Genomic DNA, 23752 nt, shown 5'->3' on the forward strand with positions numbered 1-23752 from the left:
ACTACGCCAGTGATCCCAACTGCCCAAAGAATCCGAACACTACCCCCCGCCAAGTTGCAGCGGCGGCCCTAGGGGAAGAACTAATCCCGGAAGACCAAGAAGAGTACGAGACCGATCCCTCTGAATGGGCGCCCGCCGCCATGGCACTGGTCTGCTTAGGGGAGAGAGACATGATTCCGCGGGCCCCCCTTCCCGCCAACACCCAGAAGTACGGTCAATGGGTCAACATTAATGGCCGCCGGGCGGAAGCCCTCCGCGACACCGGGGCCAGTGTAACGGCGGTCCGACGCCACCTCGTCACTCCCGACCAAATCTTGCCGAACATTCTTTGCCCTGTCCGATCAGCCGACAACTCCGAAAGCCTATGCCACATGGCCTGCGTCCCCTTCGAGTGGGGAGGAGTAACAGGGATGTTAAAAGTAACTGTCCGCGATGATGCCCCCGTGGACTGCCTCCTAGGAAACGACCTTGAAAGCTCTCCATGGGCAGCTGTCGAACGGAGGGAGCACCTGGGGATGCTTGGCCTCCCCGAATGGGTCTGCGTCACGACCCGGTCCATGACCGCCCGCGCGGTCCCCAGCCCAGAAGAGCCCGAGTGGCCAGAACCTCCTCCCGCACTCATCCCAGAGGAGGCCGCCCCAGGAGCCAGTCCATTGACCCAAACCGAAGAAGGATCCGACCAGCTTCGGGACGTCCCTGACCTGGCACAATGGCGGCAGGAGGGAGGCCCCACACAGGAACAATTCCGGGCCGAACAGAAAACCTGTCCTTCTCTCGAAGGACTCCGGCAGCAAGCCCTGGCCCAGAGCACCGGGGATACCTCGGGGGCCCACTGGATCTACTGGGACCAAGACCTGCTCTACAGCGAGCAGAAAGTGGCGGAACTAGGGGCCAGTCGGGTGCTGGTGGTGCCCCTTCGCTTCCGAGACTTCCTCCTGAACTTAGCCCACGATGTCCCCCTTGCCGGACACCTGGGGCAGGATAAAACCTACGACCGCCTGGTGACCCATTTTTTCTGGCCCCACATGCGAAAAGATGTCACCAACCACTGCAAGGCCTGCCCCACCTGCCAGGCCAGCGGAAAAAGTGGCCGAAAAATCAAAGCACCATTGCAACCCTTTCCTGTCGTCACCACCCCGTTTGAACGAGTGGGAATAGACATTGTGGGGCCCCTCGACCCTCGAACAGCCCAAGGACACCGGTTCATCCTGGTCCTCGTAGACCACGCCACTCGCTATCCCGAGGCCATCCCTCTTCGGACGGTGACGGCCCCCGTGGTGGGCCGGGCCCTGATGGGGATCTTCTCCCGGGTGGGGTTCCCCCGGGAGGTCGTCAGTGACAGGGGCACGAACTTTATCTCCAGATATATGAAGTCTCTTTGGCAACAATGCGGGGTCACCTACAAATTCACGACCCCCTATCACCCGCAAGGAAACGGACTGGTCGAGAGGTTCAACCGCACCCTCAAAGGGATGATTATGGGCCTAGAAGAACCCCTTCGACGCCAGTGGGACGTGCTACTTCCCTGCCTCCTGTTTGCCTATCGGGAGGTCCCGCAGAAGTCCCTCGGCTTCAGCCCATTTGAACTCCTGTACGGGCACCCCGTCCGGGGCCCCCTCAGCCTAGTCAAGGAAGGTTGGGAGCAGCCTCCCCAGAAAACTCCCCCGGACATCTACAGGTACCTCCTGGCTCTCCGCAACCAGACCCGGCAGTTCCGAGACACCGCCAAAGCCAATCTCGAGGCCAGTCAGGAGGACATGAAGAGGTGGTACGATCAGCACGCGTCCTCCATTGAGTTCGAACCGGGACAACAGGTCTGGGTGATGTCCCCGGTTGAACCCTGTGCACTCCAAGACCGATGGTCCGGGCCCTTCAAGGTAATCGAACGCAAAGGGCCCGTCACCTATTTAATCGACATGGAGACTGCCCGGAACCCCCTACGGGTCCTCCATGCCAACAGGCTAAAACCCCATTTTGTGCGATCCGAGCTCAGCCTCCTGATGGCTACCGATAATGGGACAGAAGAAGACTCCGAACCCCTTCCGGACTTACTGAGGGCCTTCGAGCAGGATGGCTCAGTGGAAGGGGTCCAGCTCTCCGAGGCCCTGTCCCCGGAGCAACGCCAAGACTGCCAAACGCTCCTGAGGCGGTTCGCCTCCCTGTTCTCCCTCACCCCCGGAGTCACCCCCTGGTGCCTCCACGATGTGGACACCGGGGACAGCCCTCCTATCCGACACCGGGCATACCGCGTACCAGACCGGGTACGAGCCTGCATCCAGACCGAGGTGTCCAAGATGCTGACCCTGGGAGTGATCGAACCCTCAGACAGCCCCTGGGCAAGCCCAGTCGTCCTGGTTCCCAAGGCGGCCGCCCCGGGCGTTGCCCCTGAGCTCCGGTTCTGCGTGGACTATCGGGGGCTGAATGCAGTTACCAGGACCGACGCTCATCCCATCCCCCGGGCCGACGAGCTAATTGACCGGATGGGGGCCGCCCGCTACCTGAGCATCTTCGACCTAACAGCGGGCTACTGGCAGATCGGCCTCACCCCTCGGGCCCAAGAACGATCCGCCTTCTCTACCCCAGACGGGCATTACCACTTTAAAGTCATGCCCTTCGGCATGAAAAACGCCCCGGCCACGTTCCAACGGCTGGTAAACCAGGTACTGGCGGGCCTAGAAGACTTCAGCGCCGCCTACCTGGACGACATTGCTGTGTACAGCCACCAGTGGACCGACCACCTCCGCCACCTGCGGGAGGTTCTACACGCCCTCCAGCAAGCCGGGCTCACCATCAAGGCCAGCAAGTGCCAGGTTGGCCAAGGGTCCGTGACCTACCTGGGACACCAAGTGGGAAGCGGGCTAGTGGCTCCTCTCCAACTCAAGATTGCTGCCATCCAGGCCTGGCAACCCCCTACGACCCAAACGGAGGTCCGGGCCTTCCTGGGGCTCACCGGATACTACCGGCGGTTCGTGAAGGACTATGGCAGCATCGTGGGGCCCCTCACAGAGCTCACCTCCAAAAAGGGCCCCAAAACCGTCAACTGGACCCTGGACTGCCAATCGGCCTTCGAGAAACTAAAGACCGCCATGTGCACGGCCCCCGTGCTCCAGGCTCCCGACTACAGCCGGGAATTCATTGTGCAGACGGACGCCTCCGATCATGGTGTGGGGGCCGTCCTCTCCCAACTCAACGCCGAAGGGGTCGACCATCCGGTGGTCTTCATCAGCAGACGCCTCTTGCCCCGAGAACAGCGCTGGAGCACCATTGAGAGAGAGGCCTTCGCCGTAGTCTGGGCACTCAAGAAGCTCCGGCCATACCTCTTCGGCACCCACTTCCGGGTGCAAACAGACCACCGACCCCTGCAATGGCTGATGCAAATGCGGGGGGAAAACCCGAAGCTGTTGCGCTGGTCCATCTCCCTGCAGGGGATGGACTTCACGGTGGAACATCGTCCAGGCCAGGACCACGCCAACGCCGACGGCCTGTCACGCTTTTTCCGCCTCAGCGAGGAGAGTCCCCAGGAAGATGGCTGACTCTCCCCGCCTTCAGCTGGGGGGGACGCATGTTGGACAGGCCGCATGGTCGGGCTGCCCCCCCTCCCCGCAGTAGGACCTGGACCCTGGCTCTCCCTGCATCCCCAGCCAGAGTCCCTAAACGACCACCCGAAGTACCCTGCAATCCCTCCACTACAAGACACCAGCCCCGGACCCAGCTGGCCCGGGTCACCATCCACACCACGACGTCGAACCGGCCGCCATCTTGGGGCACTGCAGCACGAGGCCGCGTGGCCTCAACTCGACCCTAACCCTGGGCCCGGCCGGCCCCGACATCGGGGCACCAACCTCCCCCCAGGAGGCAGAGTGACCACTTGGCAAATCAATGGGAGAAGGAATCGTCAACGGCTCCCCTCCGCCAGGTGTCGATCACCCCCGGCCGCCCTGGGCGCTGGCTCCACCCCCCTGCTGGGTGTCTGGACTCCCTCATCCCGGACCTCCCGGCCCCCAGGCGCGAGGGTCCGGACATCAAAGGGGACCAGACCTATAACTGGGGCAGTGCCAGACCAGGAAGGCAGTTGTATCCTGGAGTCGAGAGACCCGAGAAGAACTCATCCGTGACTGGCCTGCTGGCGCTGCCGCGGCCCTCTGCCTCGTGAACCCATCTTGGCCTGCTGGCGCTGCCGCGGCCCTCTGCCACGTGAAACCATCGTCTTGGCCTGCTGGCGCTGCCGCGGCCCTCTGCCTAGTGAAACCATCTTGGCCTGCTGGCGCTGCCGCGGCCCTCTGCCTCGTGAACCCATCTTGGCCTGCTGGCGCTGCCGCGGCCCTCTGCCATGTGAAACCATCTTGGCCTGCTGGCGCTGCCGCGGCCCTCTGCCTCGTGAAACCATCGACTTGGCCTGCTGGCGCTGCCGCGGCCCTCTGCCTTGTGAGACTACCATCTTGGCCTGCTGGCGCTGCCGCGGCCCGATCCACAGACCCTCCAGCTCGAGGATTGTGAGCTCGCCCCTTACCACTACCTGTACCGATCCGGTACCAAGACTGTCCCACTACCCCCTTTCCCTACAGAGACTAGAAGTGAGAGGACCCCCGGGTCCGAGATATCCTGTATCGCTGATATCCTTGCCTTAAGAACCTTATATAAAGCATTGAACTCGACTTGGTGTGGTGCCTGTTTGTGGGGAGGGAGGTAACTTGTCTGTACGACCACCGGAGACGGTCCCCCTCGGGGATCTCTCCCTCAGTATCCGGCCGACCCTCAGGGTCCCCGTCTAACACTCCCCCTCATCATCCATCCATCCTCCCCCTCATCATCCATCCATCCATCCTCCCCCTCATCATCCATCCCCCCTCATCATCCATCCATCCATCCTCCCGCTCATCATCCATCCATCCTTCCCCTCATCATCCATCCATCCTTCCCCTCATCATCCATCCATCCATCCTCCCCCTCATCATCCATCCATCCTCCCCCTCATCATCCATCCATCCATCCTCCCCCTCATCATCCATCCTCCCCCTCATCATCCATCCATCCTCCCCCTCATCATCCATCCATCCATCCATCCTCCCCCTCATCATCAATCCATCCATCCTCCCCCTCATCATCAATCCATCCATCCTCCCCCTCATCATCCATCCATCCTCCCCCTCATCATCCATCCATCCATCCTCCCCCTCATCATCCATCCATCCTTCCCCTCATCATCCATCCATCATTACCCTAATCATCCATCCATCCTTTCACCCACCCATCCATCCATCCTTTCACCCACCCACCCATCCATCCATCCTTCTCCTCCATCCATCCCCTCATCCATCCTTCCCCTCATCCATCCCCTGATCCATCCATCCATCCATCCTTCCTTCCACTCATCCATCCATCCTCCCCCTCATCATCCATCGATCCTTCCCCTCATCATCCATCCATCCTTTCACCCACCCATCCATCCATCCTTCCCCTCCATCCATCCCCTCATCCATCCATCCTTCCCCTCATCCATCCTTCCCCTCATCCATCCATCCTTCCTTCCACTCATCCATCCATCCTTCCCCTCATCCATCCATCCCCTCATCCATCCTTCCTTTCATCCATCATCCATCCTTCCCCTCACCCATCCATCATCCATCCTTCCCCTCCATCCATCCCCTCATCAATCCTTCCCCTCATCCATCCATCCTTCCTTCCCCTCATCCATCCATCCATCCTTCCCCTCATCCATCCTTCCCCTCATCCTTCCATCCTTCCCCTCATCCATCCATCCCATCCATTTATCCTTCCCCTCATCCATCCATCCTTCCCCTCCATCCTTCCCCTCATCCATCCATCCTTCCCCTCATCCATCCATCCTTCCCCTCATCCATCCATCCTTCCCCTCCATCCATCCATCCATCCATCCTTCCCCTCCATCCATCCGTCCTTCCCCCTCATCCATCCATCCCCTCCATCCATCCATCCTTCCCCTCCATCCATCCATCCTTCCCCTCCATCCATTCATCCATCCATCCTTCCCCTCATCCATCCATCCTTCCACTCATCCATCCATCTTTCCCCTCATCCATCATCCGGCTACCCTTCCACCCATACATCCAGCTATTTACATTTTTCTCATCCACCCTTCCCCTCACTCATCAATCCATCCATCCTCTCTCATTATCCATTTATTCAATCTTTCATTCATCCATTCACCCTTTCACTAATTCATCCAGCCATCCACCCATCCCTTCACTTACTTACTCGCCCACCTTTCCATATTAATTTTGAGCTGAGCCCGTTTGAGAAGAGGCACATCAGGAACTTCACCCTCGCTGCAGAAGCCATTCCAGGACTGGGACAGAAGCCACCCAGGGCGGAGACAGGATCCACCACAGGGGGGGACAGGAGCCATCACAGGCGGGGGGGGGCAGGAGCCATCACAGGAGGGGGGGACAGGATCCACCACAGGGGGGGACAGGAGCCATCACAGACGGGGGGGCAGGATCCACCACAGTGGGGGGACAGAAGCCATCACAGCGGGGGGGACAGGAGCCATCACAGGCCGGGGGAGGGGGGACAGGAGCCATCACAGGAGGGGGAACAGGATCCACCAGGGTGGACACAGGGGTGGGCATGCAGTATTCTAGTATCCTCTTGGGCTCCTCGTATCTCCTGCACAAGACAACAAGAAGACAGGCTCTCTGTCCAAAATGCCACCCCCCACTGCGATGTACAGAACTTACAGGAGATACTCTAAGAGAACTGGTTTAACTGATTGTCCTCCATACTTTGTTAATCAGTGTGGGTGCGATTGTGCCATTTCTTAATTTTATTGACTGCATGTTTGAAGAACCTTAAAATTTAGTGACAGTAATTAAGCTCTGTGAAGAGAACCAGTGCTGCACAGTGTAATCTGGCCGAGTCTAGGATGGTTGGGGCCCTGGGTAGAAATGGAATGTGTGAGCCCCCCTCTAAATTGCAGACATGGCGCATTCAGGGCTGTTTGCATGTGAATAGATGCCCCTGCTCCTGAAGCTGCCGCCCCCCCTCCCTGTCACCTTCAAGCGCCTCTTAACAGCTCATCACGGGCTGGAGGTGTGAGGCGTTGCCATCCCGCTGTGCCTCTCTAATGCTGCGGGGGTATCTGAGCTTTGGAACAGCCTCAGAGTTAGAGAGGGAGGCGGGTGGAAGCTGTGCCCGGTTAAAATTACGGACAAATGGCGTCCGTTAAAGAATCCTTCACGGACAACGGACAGACGGCCAAAATTACGGACTGTCCGTGAAATTTACGGACGGTTGGTCACCCTAGCTTTGGCCGGGTTAAGCCTCAACGTCGTTTCCACTCATACTAAGACCCATTTGAGCATAGGACAAAAGTTAGGTTTTTATAGGAATTTCATATTAATAAGAATTAATCAGGTTACAATAATAATACATGGCTTTACTGTTCTATTAACGCAAGGTTTCAGTGCGGTGCATGTGTGCGAGAAGAGATCGTGCATACTTCTACAGTTGGTGGAAGTGTAACTAGTAGACACGTTCCAACCAACACTGGCTAGTTTTTTTCATATAGAGATTTGGAAGACATTTCCAAGTGCTGTAAACAACATATTTTACAATAGTTCAATTTGATGGAATTAAAATATACCGATTCCCGCAGGTTGGAAACTAGAGATTTCCTTGCAAGGATTATAATTTATGACCTTCACACCAAAGCAGATGCCAGCAAAGATCGTTAACTCACTGAGCTATCTAGCCGACATGTACACAATAGAAAAGTATATTGCAAATCACTTTATGGCCCCAAGCAGCACTTTCCTCGTATCCCTAAATTCAGAGCACTTTGAAATTCCTCTCCCCTCCCCCAACCTTTTCCCAGGGTTAAGTGATTTGAGACAGTCCTGGTGGATCCAAGGACCACATAGTTCACTGATATTCTTGTCATCCAGTTCCTCCACAATGATGAACTTGTTTTTAAATATTAAATTTGATAATGTGCTGTAATTTTGCAATGATTTTCAGTAATACATTAAATCATTCATTCATTCATTGATTAACCTTGGCCATGTATCCTCAGAAGTAAATTCTGCCTGCTGCACACACTATTCCCACTTCGAGTTTATGAAGGGGTTCTCCCATCAGCAGCCGATTATAATACATAAACAAGCCTTTAGAGGATGGAATAGCAGGCCGCAGCGACCACTCTTGGCTACTGGATGCACAACCGCACTCCAGCCAACATCATGACCAACGGCCAAGGGGGTGACCTGACCCCAGGACACCCCCACGCCACATGGCCCACCAGCTGAAGGCACATCTCTGCCCCAGCGCCACAGGTCCGTCCCTGACCTCGGTGCCCGTTTTGCCCTTCTGTGCCTTCGTTTTATTGTATTGTATATATATTTACTGTATTAGTGCTTTTCTTCGATAAGTAGGTTTTGTAGCGCTTCTTTTGTTACTGTACCCCTGGTGTGACCACCCCCCGCTCCCTGCTTCCCGCCGCTGCTCCCTCACGGCCCCGCCCCCTTTTCCTTTCTGTTTCCCAATTGACCGCCCCGCTCCCGCCTCCCAGCTGCTCCTCCCTCCCACCTAGCCTTAAATGGAGCCCACACGGCGTAGGCGAGTGTGACCTGACCCCAGGACACCCCCCCCCCGCACGGCCCACCAGCTGAAGGTGCGTCTCTGCCCCAGCGCCACAGGTCCGTCCCTGACCTCGTTGCTTCCTCGCTGCTGCTTGCTCTTTTTCGCCCGTGTTGCCAGTTTTGCCCTTGTGTGCCTTCGTTATATTGTATTGTATATATATTTACTGTATTAGTGCTTTTCTTCTGTAAGTAGGTTTTGTAGCGCTTCTTTTGTTACTGTACCCCTGATGTGACTCCCCCTCCGCTCCCCGCCTCCCAGCTGCTCCTCTCTCCCACTTGGCCTTAAATGGAGCCCGCCCCTGGTCCTCACGATGCCAGCACACTCGATGGATCTACGGCGCAGCCACCCAACACGCACTCAACGCCGGCCGACCCGCCGCCTGCTACCAAGCCACCCCGAGGCGCACACACGGACCCTTCACCTGCCAAGCCTGCCACTTCACCTGCCTCCGGACCTGCACCGCACCCGCAAAGCCGAGCACCAGCACAGGCACGCCGTGGAACTCTGGAACCTGCTCGACACAACATCACCAGACGTCGCCTTCCTCACGGAAAACTGGATGAACACCTCCTCAGCGCCCGACATCGCCATAGCCATCCCGGACGGCTACAAGATCACCCGGAGGGACCGCGTCAACCAAACCGTAGGAGGCATCGCCATCATCCACAGAAACACCATCCGCATCACATCCAACTCCGACGACACCATCAACGCCCCCGAGCACCTTCACTTCCAGATCCACAACGACCCCAAGACCACCCTCAGAGGCACTCTCATCTACAGACCCCCGGGACCACGCACACAATTCAGTGAAGCCATCGCAGACTTCGTCAGCCCGCACGGCCTAACCTCCCCAGACTAAATACTCCTAGAGGACCTCAACTTCCACCTGGAGAACAACAAGGACTGCAAACACGCCTGTGGCAGGGGAGCCAGACCGACCTGGTAGCGTTCCACGATTGGTTGAACAACAGGCATGGTGATATTAAATTCTCCATTGCACACAGCAATTCAAAAATGACCTTCCTTGATGTCGAAATGACATGCATCAATGGGGAACTAAAATCATCCCTGTATAAAAAAGACACGGATAGAAACACCATCCTGCACCATAAGAGCGCCCACCCTCGCAATCTCAAATCCAATCTCCCTTATGGGCAATTATTGCGCATTAGGAGAAACTGCTCTCACTTGGAGGATTTTTCATCCCATGCAGAAAGGTTCTGTCAGGAAACGAAGGAAAGAGGGTATCCGAAAAAACTGTTGAAGCACTCTCTAAAAAGAGCACGCTACACCCCTCGAGAGACCTTGTTAGAAACACGAACCAAACCTGCCCTTGATAGATTGGTCTGTGTTTCAACCTTTGGACTTGACACCCACAAATTGAGGAAAGCCGTGTTGAGCAATTGGCATTTACTTGCAAACCTCGATTGCCCTTTTCCACGGCCTTTATTTGCATACAAAAAAACCCAAAGTATAGGTCACCAAATTATGAGGGCCGATGCATCTCTACCTAAAAAGAAAAGTGATCTATTAACCCAATGGAACCTTAAACCGATTACAGGGCATCACAGATGCGGCACTTGTGTAGTGTGCCCCAACACTATAGAAGGTGACGAGTTCTATCATGAAGGGACTAGATGGAAACACAGTGAATTTTCTAATTGCAAAACAAAAAATTTGGTCTATCTAGTACAGTGTCCCTGTGCTAAAATCTATATAGGGAAAACTACACAGCAAATCAATACCCGCATCTGCCAGCATAGGTCGAGGATCAAAAACAAAATTGTCAATGCCCCAATGGTCGATCACTTTTTGACTGAGAAACACGATGCAAATGATCTGAAGTGGACGGTGTTACACACACTTCGATCCACAAACCGAGATATGGATGTGGATAAAAAGCTTCTTCAAAAAGAAGCATATCTTATCCTAAAATTCAAGAGTGCACAAAAAGGTCTTAACACTCTATCTGAAATTACAAGAGTGTAAAACCACGGAGCCGCGGCGAGACGCGGCCACCCCGGTTGCTCCGATTGTCTCAAAAAATAATTTTTTATTGCCTCAAAATTCTTTATGTCTCAAATTACTGGCCACGGGGCACCACCCTTTCCTTCTAGCTAATAATGCAACTAAATTTTTCTGCCGTATCACGCACACAACCTGCGTTTAGGGCCACCAACTACGGCTCCCATAATGCACACTTTTTCATCCGGGAGCTTTATACAGGTAAACATACCTGGCGCCCATCTTGGATTCGGCACAAAACGCAGAGGATAGGGACGGGAGAAGTCACAGGTAGGCAACGCTCCGCTGTTGCTTTCTTTCTTTTCCTTTTAAAAAAACTTTCCTGGCATAGAACATTGATTTATTTATCCCGCTATTTCTTTAGCGGATGCCGCTACAACTTTGAATGTTTACGAAGAATACCTGTGAAAGAACGACACGAAGCCTCGCAGTTGTTAAATAAAGGTATGTCGTTTTCACATATCCGCCACAATTGCTTGGCCAAACTCACGTCAATCGCCCTAACTTGTTGTCCCCCTTGCCCCAGGGTGTACATCCCATTTCTTCGCCCCGCCCGAGAGCACAACGCCACCAGAGCGGCAGCCGTCAGGCTTCATTCCATGCGTCCCCTGACGGTATGTTACCCTTTTGAATTTATTTTATATTGGCACATGGTTGTTAGTCAATCCAGACACATGATGCAAGCTTGACATTCATTGCTTATCCTTTAGGTGGTCCCCCGTCCAGTGTATTTGATTAGATGCCCAAGAAGTCCGACTTTGCACAGACAGAAACCATGTGCAATTACGCATCTCTTTTAATCTGGTAGGTTCATTCCCTTCTTTTAGCGTCACGCCATTGGGAGTAGAGTCTATAGTTCAAAATTCCAATTCGCTTTCCTTTCCAATTTTTCCCACAGACAGAATTGTTCGCGCCCTGATGAGATTCCAGGAAATAACTCACTGGAATCGAAACGCGTCGGCCTGTTAGAAAAGATTTTTTGCGATCCATTTCCCTTTACCAGCATTTTCGCTGACGTCAAATATTTACAAATTTACTTTGCTTCCTCTTTATTTGTGCTTCAAATGCCTTCCGCAGTTGCAAATGTATTGTTGTATGTTACACATGATTGAAATGATCTGTTTGTTGCAAATTCCTCACCCATTTTGTTTTTTGACTGTTTTTTGCAAGTTAATTCAGCACTTTACTTGTATAGCGGAATAACATGGTACTTATGAAATGAATATGTGATGTAGATATGTGTCTTTGTATGTGTTTAATTCGTCTCTTTTGAACCTTTGAATAATTGAAGAGTCAACCAGGTAAAAATAAAAACACCTTGTTGAATACGACTGGTTAGCGTGTTCAACGTTCCTTGATTGTGGATTTAAATGTTGGTGATGAGGCAATTTTTGGCATGGTATTGTACAATAAGGTCCAGCCTCCTCACCCGTCCCTAAGGACCTGGCTCCTGTCGTTTTCCGACATCGCTAAGTTAGCATGAGCTCTGCTACCATGATGCCACTTTTACGCATGTTACTACATGACTTTATTTTGCAAGACTCTGTTTATGCCGTCTGCTTAGTGCGTTCTCTGCTTGTTCCTGGAGTTTAGGCTGAACACGATGAACAAGGTCGATAAACAATGTCCCTTGTTATTCTGTTCTGGTCAGTTCCTAGCACCTAGACAAAACATGCTAACACAGCTGCGGCTGCTTAAGACTCGTGCTTTGATATTATAGGAATGCATGTTAGGTCAGCACACACTTGGAGAGGGACCTTTCCAGGGAGAAGAGTGATTCTGTTCCTATGATGTAGATATACAATCTAGGCACTAAGGTATGGTGTCATCTGACAAAGCCCAGAGATCTTCTATTATATAAATAATACTTATTCTTTCCAACGAGAGGTTGGTTAGGCCTCATAGTCCTTTATCCACTGTCTTTATAAAATGATGTTGGAAATTGCCCTTTTTGCAGGGTCATCCCTAAACTTTTTGCCTGCCTCTTGTATTTTTGCTGACCTGTTGTTGTTGTTTTTATGACTCTGGGCACTATACCACTGCTGATCAGTGCTAAAGTGCATTTGCTCTCCCTGTGTAAACATGACTCTGAATTGTTATATCTCTGTTTGGCTTATTTGGTTTATCTGTTAGTCCCTAGTAGTGTGGCATGTGTGTGCCCAGGGCTGGTAATCCAAATGCTGCTGGTGGGCCTGCAGCGCTGGTTTGCGTCACCCACAGAAGCAGCTTGTAAAGTGTACCTCAGACCTGCCACTGCAGTGTCTGCGTGCAGTCCAGAAGTGCCATCTTGGCTGTGAAGTGCCCACACTTCCCAGCCCCGAACCTTCCCTTAGCACCATGTCAGTCACCCCTATGGTAGGTGCATTGTGTGTGTAAGGTAGGACATGACTTGATATGTGTAGCATGTCCTGGTAGTGAATTACCCTCCATTTTGTTTTTCACTGCTGCAAGGCTACCTGTTCTCCATAGGCTAGAATGGGCAGATTGACTATTACATCTTATAGTCCTAACTGACTCAGGGAACATGGTAGAAATTCAAGTTTAGTATGCCTGAACTCAGAATGATATAAATACATCTTTTAGTGGTTGGTTTTGACATTCTGTGTTTGAAAATACCACTTTTAGAAAGTAGGTATTTTCTTGCCTAAGCCTTCCAGTGTGCTCTGCTGTTATGTGTATTGACTGTCTGCCTTTAGAGGGGCAAGGCAGGCTGAGTCAGACCTGGGTTGAAGAGAGAGATCTGCATTGAGTACTGGGAGGGGTAGCTCCTTGATCTGAATAGGGCTGTGCCTGGCAAGGTGAATGCTGGCTCCACCTCCTACTGTGCGTCTGATGGCAGACCCCCTCTTCCTGAAAGGAAGGATGCAGCCTGGTGCAGCCTGGTAAACAAAGTGCTCCAGGCCTGAGCAGAACTGGTTCTGGCTGGGTTCAGTGACTAGAGACTTTTGAGAACAAAGACTTTTGGGGTATAAGTATCTGTGCCCAAACCCCTGCAAATGGTATTGCTCCTGAACAAGAACCTCTGTCTGTTTCACTAAAGGAATCTGCAGGAGAGGACTGTCCTTGTGCTTGTGTGCCGTTTCTGTGATTGGCCTGCAGTAGTCCCCGTTGGACTTGGAAGAAGGGTGAAAAGGACTTTTGAGAGACTTTTATTTTGCTAAGCAATCACCCAAGGGCTAGAAGAGAGCTAGCCTCCTGCTGAAGTCAGAGGCACATCAGACTCCACCACCAGCTTCCTGATTCCTCCCAGCGAGGATTTCTATCTGCAGGTGGGGCCCCTGTGAGTTCCAGGGCCTCTAGTTCTACTACAGAGAAGAGAGTGCTGAAATCGTCGCTAACGCCCGTTTGCGAGCCGCCGCAGCTGAAGAGCGTAAGTAAAATCATCGCGCTGCTGCCGCCCAGCGCTCGCAAACCAAAGATCATCGCATCACACGCTTGTGGGCCACAAAGGCTCGCTAACCCCGGATCATCGCATCGAGATCATTGCATCACGACATCGCAGAGCAGGCACCGCGTGTCTGCCATTTTCCTCGCATCGCATCCGGATCATTGCTCCCTCGCAGGGCGTCATTTCCTTTCATCGCAACAAGATCGCACACGCAACAAGATCAGTGCATCTTCCTCCCTTGCGGCAAGGATTCAACGCATCGCTGGCCTAGCATGAAGAAGCCTGTCGCTTTGTCCCGCACGCAGACCGGCGCATCATCCTCTCTTGCGGCAAGGATTCAATGCATCGCTGGCCTAGCGAGGGGAAAATCATCGATACAGCTAGTTTGCGACATTTTGCTTGTTTTGCTACGAAATCCAGGTACTTTGTATGTAAAAGGGTCGCAGAGACCCCTGCCTTTAACTGAACCCCAATTTGAACACTTTGAACTCTTTTTCCAGCTTTTCAAGAGTACCCCCATTTTTCAGTGTTGTGCCTTTTTACCGTTAGTGGTCTTGTGTTAAGTCTATATATAAAGATACTTATTGATTATAACTACTTGTGTAGTGTCCCTTTGTAGTGTCCTTCACTGGGTTACTGTGTATGATCATACATGCTTTACACACTGCCTCTAAGATAAGCCTAGCTGCTCGTGCTACGTTACCACAGGGTTGAGCAGGGGTTATGAAAGGGTGTAGCCCCCTTACTCTGACTTAGGAAGAAGGGTCCCTACTTGGACTGTGGCCAGCCACTGCCAACTAGAGACCCCCATTTCTAACAAATGACATCTCTTTTTATGATATATGGACTTGCTACAATGCTAACTGTGTTGAGTGTATGCATTTTGCTGCTGGTAGTGGCTCCTATACTGCGTTATAGAGCACAATAGTTAAAATAAACATTTTAAACTGTATTTGTGTCTCAGACAATTCTTATTGTGAAGTACGAGCGAGTTGGCGAAAGGGTATGTCTTGTTACCTCGATTCCTGAGGGAGTCAGGAATGTTGTGTTCTGGGGTGTCTAATCATTTGCATCTTCATGATTGTTTAGGAGAGCAAGTGGAACACTATAGCTAGTCGTTCCTGGGATTGTCAGTACTGAGGCCGTAGTAAGGCTGAGCTCCTATACACAAAGGTCCCGTATTCCTGTGTATGGTTCTGTGTATGTGCAGAATCCATGCAAAAAAGGAGGGGGCCACATCACTCCAGAAGAACAACAATTCACATTACACAACAAGCAGGGCTGGTTAACCATCATTAACATAGATAAACACAACACCAGGATCTGTGCATGCAGAAAGAAGGGAGACAACAAGAGAGATTGCTTTCATAGCCCCCAGAAATCCCATCCATCTGCAGCTTACCTGGCTGAACCCCCTTCTATAAATCACACTTAATGCACAGCTCTGCAGCACACCCACTTATGTGATGTGGTACTGAAGGCATTAGGGCTTTACTTGGTGCAGGACAGTGAAGTATGGAACAGAGACACAAGAGTAGAGAAAGAGGGTGGAGCCAATGAAGGCTGCAGGCAAAGGACTTTAATAAGATAGCATCCTGGACATGGCCGGAGAGACATTTCGTGCCCTTGCAGATTGTGGTGAATTAAATGAGGTAGCTGGGGGTCCCTTTTATGTTCACTGGTCAGTACATAAACGAGCAGGGACTAGCCCCTGAACACAAGCATCCCTGGACCTCCCCAAGATCACTTAAAACACAGATAGCTTAGCTGCCTCACACACATGTTGCTTTAGTTGATGTGTACCAGCAAGGGACAGAGGGTGAAAGGAGGGAAGGGGAGGGGGCTCAAGGGGTGCTAAAAACATAGTCCATCATAGGATAATGAAGTTCAAAACCACTTTAAACTGGTATATCAGAGAGAAATGAACAGGCAGGAACAAGGACAAGGCTGGAGCAAGATGAGAAGGGTGCTGCTGCTGCTTACATAACCTTCATGCACACAGCTCTATGCGCCCATCAGAAAATTGGCCTAGTGGGCTCAGCTTGCCCATGCTAAAGGCCAGCCCTGGGTGCAGGATAAAGTTATCTAGCACCCATGTTTTAAGCCAAGACCGAACTCACATCCTTAAACCAAAAACTCAGTATCTTTCTAGAATACATGTGCACACCGGGCTCGCAAGTTTAAGTGGGGGGGCATCCTAGTTGCCAACTAACCCCAAACAAGGTACAATTGGATGGTGTGTGTTCTGGAGGGAAGGGGGGGTAAATGTCTGCACATCCACTGTTCCAGCCCTTTGTTCCAGACCTCACCTGTTCTCAGTGGAGCTGTCGTAGTTGTTCGCTGTGGGTAGCAGGGTTTGAACAGAGCCGGCCACAAGGGAACAAGAGACAGTAATGGAGGCATAATGGAGCAAACTTATACAATTGTGCTTGTGCAAAGCACTGTGACCCAATGAAAAAGTATTCCTGAAATCATTAACTACAATGGCCGCTGTGTATGGAGATGTGTAATTGGCTTATGTGCTCGGGGAGGACTCAGCACAAAATGGGGATGCTTGTGTAATCCATTTTTGTACCAGACCTCCCTCACGCTGCTGAGCCCTCATCTTGAGCGACTGACCTGCTTTCAGCCCGGGAGGACTGCCATCATCACACTGCTGGGCTGCCACGGGTGCCGTGACCTTCAAGGACTACATTACCCAGCATTCTCTATTGTCGCCTGCTATCGGCGTCATCTGTAAGCGCCAGAAGGCGCTTTAAAACCTCTTGGCGCCGTCCGCCATCGGACTTAATAGGCCCTACACGACATTCAGTACATCTTTGGTACAAAGCACACAGACGTCTTCAATGTTCTGGTACCATCACGCAAATGACACCATTGTGGGACTTGTGTAGGTTAGGTTTTCTTCGTAACAGCAAAGGGTTCCAGGTTTGGGACAACATAGGCATTTGTGTGGTGGGAGACCTTTGGAAGAAGGGTAGGGTGGTTGACTTCTCCCTCTTAGAAACACAATATGACATGGCACGGACGGAACAGTTCAGATATCTCCAAATTCGGCATGCACTTCAAACAGTCATACCGGTGGGTACTGAATTGCAGAAATCCACCCCTCTCGAAAAGAGGCTTCTGACAGAACATATGACAGGTAAAGCCACATCTTTCACATACCGAAAACTGGTCAATAACCTTCCTGACATGACGTCCAAACTGAAGATGAACTGGTCTCGAGACGTTGGCACACTGGATGACTCCGAGTGGCAGGAGGCCCTTTCCTCCCCTAGGGAAATGGCAATATCCTCTAGGCTAAAACTAGTTCAACTTAAAATACTGCACCGTACGTACTACACCAGAACGACGTTATGTAAGATAGGGAAGGTGTCTCATATATATTGTCTGCGAGGGTGCGGGGAGGAAGGGACATTCTATCATACTATATGGGACTGTGGACGTGTAGCGCTGTACTGCACAGCAGTGATGCGTACAATTTCTCAGGCCCTAGATGTTTCCTTGGTGCCGTTCATGTGCGCACTGATTGCGTGCAGGATCAGCACCTGGCGCCTGGCACCGCGGGGCACACTTTGCAATTAAGAACAGGCTCCCAAAGATGAGTGGGTTTGCAAAAACGGTGCAATCAGGTCCCCAAACTCTCCCTTTTCAAGAGCCTCCCCATAGGGAAGTTATGGCCATACAACCACGACTCAGAGACGGCCCTAGATCTTTACCCCATATCCCCAACAAGCCTGCCCGGGACATTTTAGATCTACCTCCGGCGGCTTGCCCTCTGGTTGGGGTCCTGGCTGGTGTTCCTGCACTAAGACCCGACCAAACCGAATCCTGGGCACAGTTCCGGAATAAAACAGCTGACTGGCTAACTAGGCATAAATGGCTTAGGGCAGCCATGTTTAATAACATCATTATGGTCCGCAAAGTAGCGTGGTTGGGCCAGTCCCCCATGAACATGGAGAGGGGCTGTGTGGTTGTTAGTTTTTGGACCCCATCTGTTGCTCAAATGATTTTAAAGGCTGAGGATCATTGTCCATTATCTTCTACTTCTATTTGTGCATTGCCACTTGGCTATTTTTACAAACCCTCCAAGAGAAATCTAAACGAGTTACCCTGTTTTACCTTGAATACAAATAGGTTTGAGGTGTTATCCGGGTTTGACACCCAAGACTGACTAAATATTATTAATATAGCTTCGGTCAACACACCAAACCATGGGGTAATGATAGAGGACCACACCTCTCTTGCCGTGCTTACTATACCATCTGTCGCCCCTCCCCCGGACGTAACACCTAGCCGCCCCCTTTACATCATGTCCTTAACTCTTATTCTACTATAAGTTTATCCAAGGATGACACTCTAAAAGTCTTATCTTGGAATATAGCTGGGCTTAAGACCAAAAGGGGAGACAGCAATTAGGAGCATTTTCTTGTTGGTGCGGATATTATTGCCCTCCAGGAAACTTGAGATGCCCAAGACTCCTATTTTCAGGACGGCTTTTTAACGTTTTGTAAACATGCTATACCGTCCAGCATGGGAGAGCCAGTGGGGGGCTTTTGATTTTAGTTAGTTTGAAATTAATACATAAAGTCAAGTTATTGGACTCACACTCTTCAAATATCTTAGTAGTTGAACTAACAGCCAAGAATCTACCTACTCTGTTAGTGATCAACCTTTATAACTCTTTTTCGAGAGATGATGACCTAGAGCATCTAAGGTCTCTCTCTACTCGTTTGATTGACTATGAGTCCATGGTTGATATGCACTACCACATACTAGTCCTAGGTGATTTTAATATTCATGTCTGTCCAACTAATTGTCTTTTAAAACTAGACGCGAAATATTCTCCAAAGGGGTTAATGCACTATGAACACTCCCCTTCAGGAATCTTTCTAGAGAGTCTCTAATCTGACCACAATTTGATCTGCCCAACTCAGCGGCATACGTTATCCCCCATACCTACTTATACTGGCCATGGCCATCATAGCACCATCGACTACATTTTAGTCTCTGGCTCTATGGCGGACCATTTAGGTATACTTGACGTAATGGATAATTGCCTCAGCGATCACAACCCACTGACACTGAATCTTAATATCTGCGTCAGTGATATACCGAGTCCTTAGGCACACTTAAGTAATACTGGCATTGCGCCAAAAGAAGCTCGCCGGCCAAAATGGGATTCAATTACCCAGGACAGTTTTATTGAAAGCTTAACCGGCGTCTACACAGAGGAGTTTGGTATCTGCGCAGACCAGGACGCTGATCCTGTAACAGTCTTGGATGCCTTTGAACGTATTACCAAACAAGTGGCGGCCAATTTGACAGCTCCTTGCAAAACTAGGCCTTTAAAACATAAAAAATGGTTTGACGATACCTGTACAAGTGCTCATAAAGCTCTCATGGATGAGCTTAAAGGGAAACCAAGACATGCAGACAGGATTAGGGATGCAAGGAAGGCATATCAAATTGCTGTGGGGAGTAGGAAGAAACGCCTGAGAGATGGCTTGGGAAGAGCTCAGTCAAGCTAGTGTTTTATTAAATAGCTCCAGGTTCTGGAGCGTGGTGAACAGCCCTACCTTTGACAAATCATCTAATCTTGTTTCAGATTGCCACATTCCCCCTGAGAAATGGGTACAACACTTTGGGGGTGTATATAGCGATGTTAGCCAAGGATCCCTAGGTTGGACAGCGGACAGTGGGTGTGTCTCGTCCCTTTTACATTTTACTAAGGACGAAGTAATAGAAGCAATTGGGTCTACATCAAGGGGGAAGCGCCGGGCCCCGACGGCGTTCCAGCTGACCTTTATAGAGCTGATCCCATCTTATGGTCTAATATCTTAACTCCGGTTTTTAATGCAGTTGCCCAGGTTGGCATTCCCCTGTTTTGGGTCAAAGCAGTTAGCATTCCAATCTTTAAAAAGGGAGCCAGAGATGACCCGTCCTGTTACAGGCCAATATCTCTCTTGGACTCCGTGGCCAAAATCATGGGGAAAGTTGTCCTTGCCCGACTAACAGATTGGTTGGACCAGAATAATATTATTTCTGATCTCCAATACGGTTTTAGGCAGGGCAAAGGCACCGTGGGTCAGTGTTTCAATCTTCATCTAATATTTGGAAAGTATACGGTCGCTAGGCGGGGGGACCTGCATCTGGCATTTATGGATTTATCTAATGCCTTTGATCTTGTCAATCGATCAAAGTTATGGGCGATACTCCATGGAATGGGTCTAGATGCAGACTTGATCTCCTTTTTGGCGGCCATGCATGAGAATACTATAGCTTCTGTGCGCTATAATAAAGATGGTAGCCTCACAGACCCATGGCCCTTTAAAAGAGGGGTGAGACAGAGGTGCATTTTAGCACCCTTGTTGTTCACACTCTACATTAATAACTCAGGGCCTGCTTTAATTTCCAGTTGTGAAGACATCCCAAGGGGCGGCACAAAACTGATGCCAGCTCTGCTTTATGCAGATGATGCAGTCTTGCTGGCAAGGACTTCAAGAGGGCTTCAAACTCTTTTAAATTGCTTTATTGATTGTATGGACTCCTTAGGCCTGGTCCCGAATTTTAAAAAGTCCCACTCTATGTCCATCGGTTCTGTTAGAGCAAGGAAGGCTAAATTCTATTTTAAGAATATGGAATTAACAAAGGTTTCTGCCTCCCGTATTTGGGGGTTCTCTTTGACGACCGTGGGTTATGCAGCGTATGCATTAAAGGAACACCTTAACCCGAGCCTCGGGGGCCATCGTGGAATTTGCAAAGAGAATTGGCTCGAAACCTCTTCCGGCGTTCTTGAAAATCTATAATGCCAAGTGTCTTCCAATGGTGACGTATGGGAGTGATCTATGGGGCTATCTAGAGACGAGTGAAGTTCAGGCGGTTGAAAGCGGGTTTTTTCGAAAATTACTGTCTGACCCGGCCTCCACCCCTGTTTTTAACATCCATGAGGACCTTGGAGCTGGCTTCATCTCAGATTAGATTGCGGTTGCCCCCATTATGTGCTGGCTGAGAATTTGGGCCCAACCGTTCCCCCAACCTAAACCGGCTGATCATCCAAGACTGCATCTCGCTAGACAAAGGACTAGATATTCCCTGGGTTCGCTATATCAAGTCTCAAATGGCTAATCTTGGATGCCCTGAGCTATTTTCAAGCCCTAGAGCTCTGGGCATAACAGCGATCAGAGACTTGAAGCGGCAGTTTCTGAACAGATCTATGCTGTTTAGGGAGGAAAGGGAGCTAGTGAAACCCACAGTGAGAAATGTTGTCACATTGAGCATAGGTAGCCAGCTGCAACCATATCTAACATATATAAATAGGCCTTATCACCTGTTTGTCTTAGTTAGATTCAAGCTTAATATGGTTCCCTGGCTACTGGCCTTCCCGAAAGGGTTTTTTAAAGAGGGTTCGCTAAGACCCTGTCCCAGCGACAACTTTTCAGATCAAAACATTCTTCACATGATATTTTTCTGTGAGTTTTACGTTTCGTTACGTAGGAAACTTATCATCCCCCTCCTAAAAGGCCTAAATTTTGGAAAAGTCAGACCAGCGCTGGTATACTTACAAATGTTGGCATCGCCTATGGTGTGCTTTGGGGTTGCCAGCTACATAACAGGCGCCATTAGGTGTAGGAATAGGCTGATGACAGCATAAATGGGACTATGTCTTAAATGAATGTATTTATCTAATATCAAGTGTCTTTTAACAGTATAATATGTAAATAGTAGATGTTTTTGACAACTGTAGTTTTATTATTAGATATTTATTGACTTAGGACTTATTGTGTTGGATAAGATCGCGCTGTATATAATGATTTTTTTATAATTTGTGCAGCAGTATGAATTTTTGAAACAATAATTTTTGTAATAACGAACTGATTGTTTTAAAATGTTTTTGAATGTGCACTTTGATGGTTTTAATCTAACCGACTAAAGTAATACTTGAATTGACTTGACTTGACTCAGCACAGGAAGGCATGGCGCATGCATGCCGTGGACGAATGGAGATGAAGATGTAAAAAGTGGTAATGGTACCTGCCATGGGAAGCCGATGGGCGGGCTGTAAACCCAGATGTAGTTACATCATTTTTCGGTTCAAGACAAGGAACAGAGACAAGTGCTAATGGGACAGATAATATTATGACACGTCTTGTTACTGACATCTTTTAAATGATTCTGTAAGTACAGTTTGCTTTGTTCTCTGATTTATTATCCATGTGCAGCTGGGTCGGATTGCATCCATCCAGAATCTACCATATTAACGTGTGATGACAAGAAGGATGAAACCATGGGTGTGCCCCCCAGCATAAGGTTGCTAAATAATTGAGTATCAAGCATAAATAATCCTCGTTTCATTTGTGTTTCTAAACTCCTAAGGTTGTTTAATATTTCTCTTAGTTGTGGGTTTCTCACTTAATACATTTGGAATAATGCATCACTGTGATTGGGTGAACTGTAACTGTTAATTTAGTCACCACCTTGGAATGTTGCCTTTCTTTAAAAACGGCATCAGCTCTATCAAGTGCAGTGTCAGACAATTTAGGGTATCACTATATTTGATCATTCTAAAGGTTTGCTTTTTCATTTTGGTACAGAATATGATTATCAGTATCAAACGCGTAAAAACAATGAAATATATAACGTCACATGTCATGGTGAAAATAGCACCTTTAAAGAACATTTAAGGGGTCTAAGGGTGGGCACGCTGAATGTCAGGGGGCTGAACTCAGTGGAGAAAAGACGGAGAGTAGCGCAGGAGATACACACTTTACAATGTGATATTATGTGCATACAAGAAACTCATGTGGTTTGGTCTAAGAGACAACTTTTTACAGAACTAGGGTTTAATTTAATTGTATGCACTAAAGTTTCAGGGGTGGCCAGAGGAGTGGCGATTCTTGGCAAAAATCATATAGGTACTACACGGAGGATGCAATCTGATGGGCTAGGACGCTGGGCAATCGCAGAATGTGTTGTGGTCCATACTAAAGTTACTGTATGTGTGGTATATGGTGCAAATTTAGATGAAGAAGAAACTCTCAATTTCCTAAATGTAGAACTAGCAGCCTGGCCCACACCATTGATCATGTGTGGAGATATTAATATAAACTTAGCACCCAACAAGTTAAATAAATAATGAGAAAGTGAGATACACCGGCAGGAAGCCGAGAGTATTTAAAGCCTTACAGGCACTCATAGGAGCTCATGGATTGGTGGATGTGTGGTCGTTTTTAAGGGGCGGGTCACCCGGGTTCACTTTTTTTTCATTTCCACATTGGACATTGGTTCGATTAGATTATTTTTTTACTTCCGTATTGTTGCTAAATCAGGCTGCAATCCAAGTATATCCTAGAGTGACATCAGACCATGGGCCAGTTGTACTGACATTATCTAGTATCACCTCTAGTCAGCTTCCACGACAGTTCTCCTTTGATCGTAAATTATTGACTGAACAATTCTTTATTGAGCATATGAATGAGTGGATTGCATCCTTTTTTAGCATCAATCGTGGGAGTAGCAATGAGGGTTGTGTGTGGGACTGTTTCAAGGGTGCGTTTCATGGGGAGACATTGAGTTTGGGCCTGTATAATCAAAAAAAGCAGGCAGCTGAAATAAAGGTACTCTATCAGGAGCTGATTAGGGCTGAAGAGGCTCTCAGGCGGGGATTAATATAGATGATGAGATCAATGAAGTAGCGCGTCTGAAGGCAAGGGTAAA

Source organism: Lissotriton helveticus, chromosome 6 (genome assembly GCF_964261635.1).
Source record: "Lissotriton helveticus chromosome 6, aLisHel1.1, whole genome shotgun sequence".
NCBI classification, from domain to species: domain Eukaryota; kingdom Metazoa; phylum Chordata; class Amphibia; order Caudata; family Salamandridae; genus Lissotriton; species Lissotriton helveticus.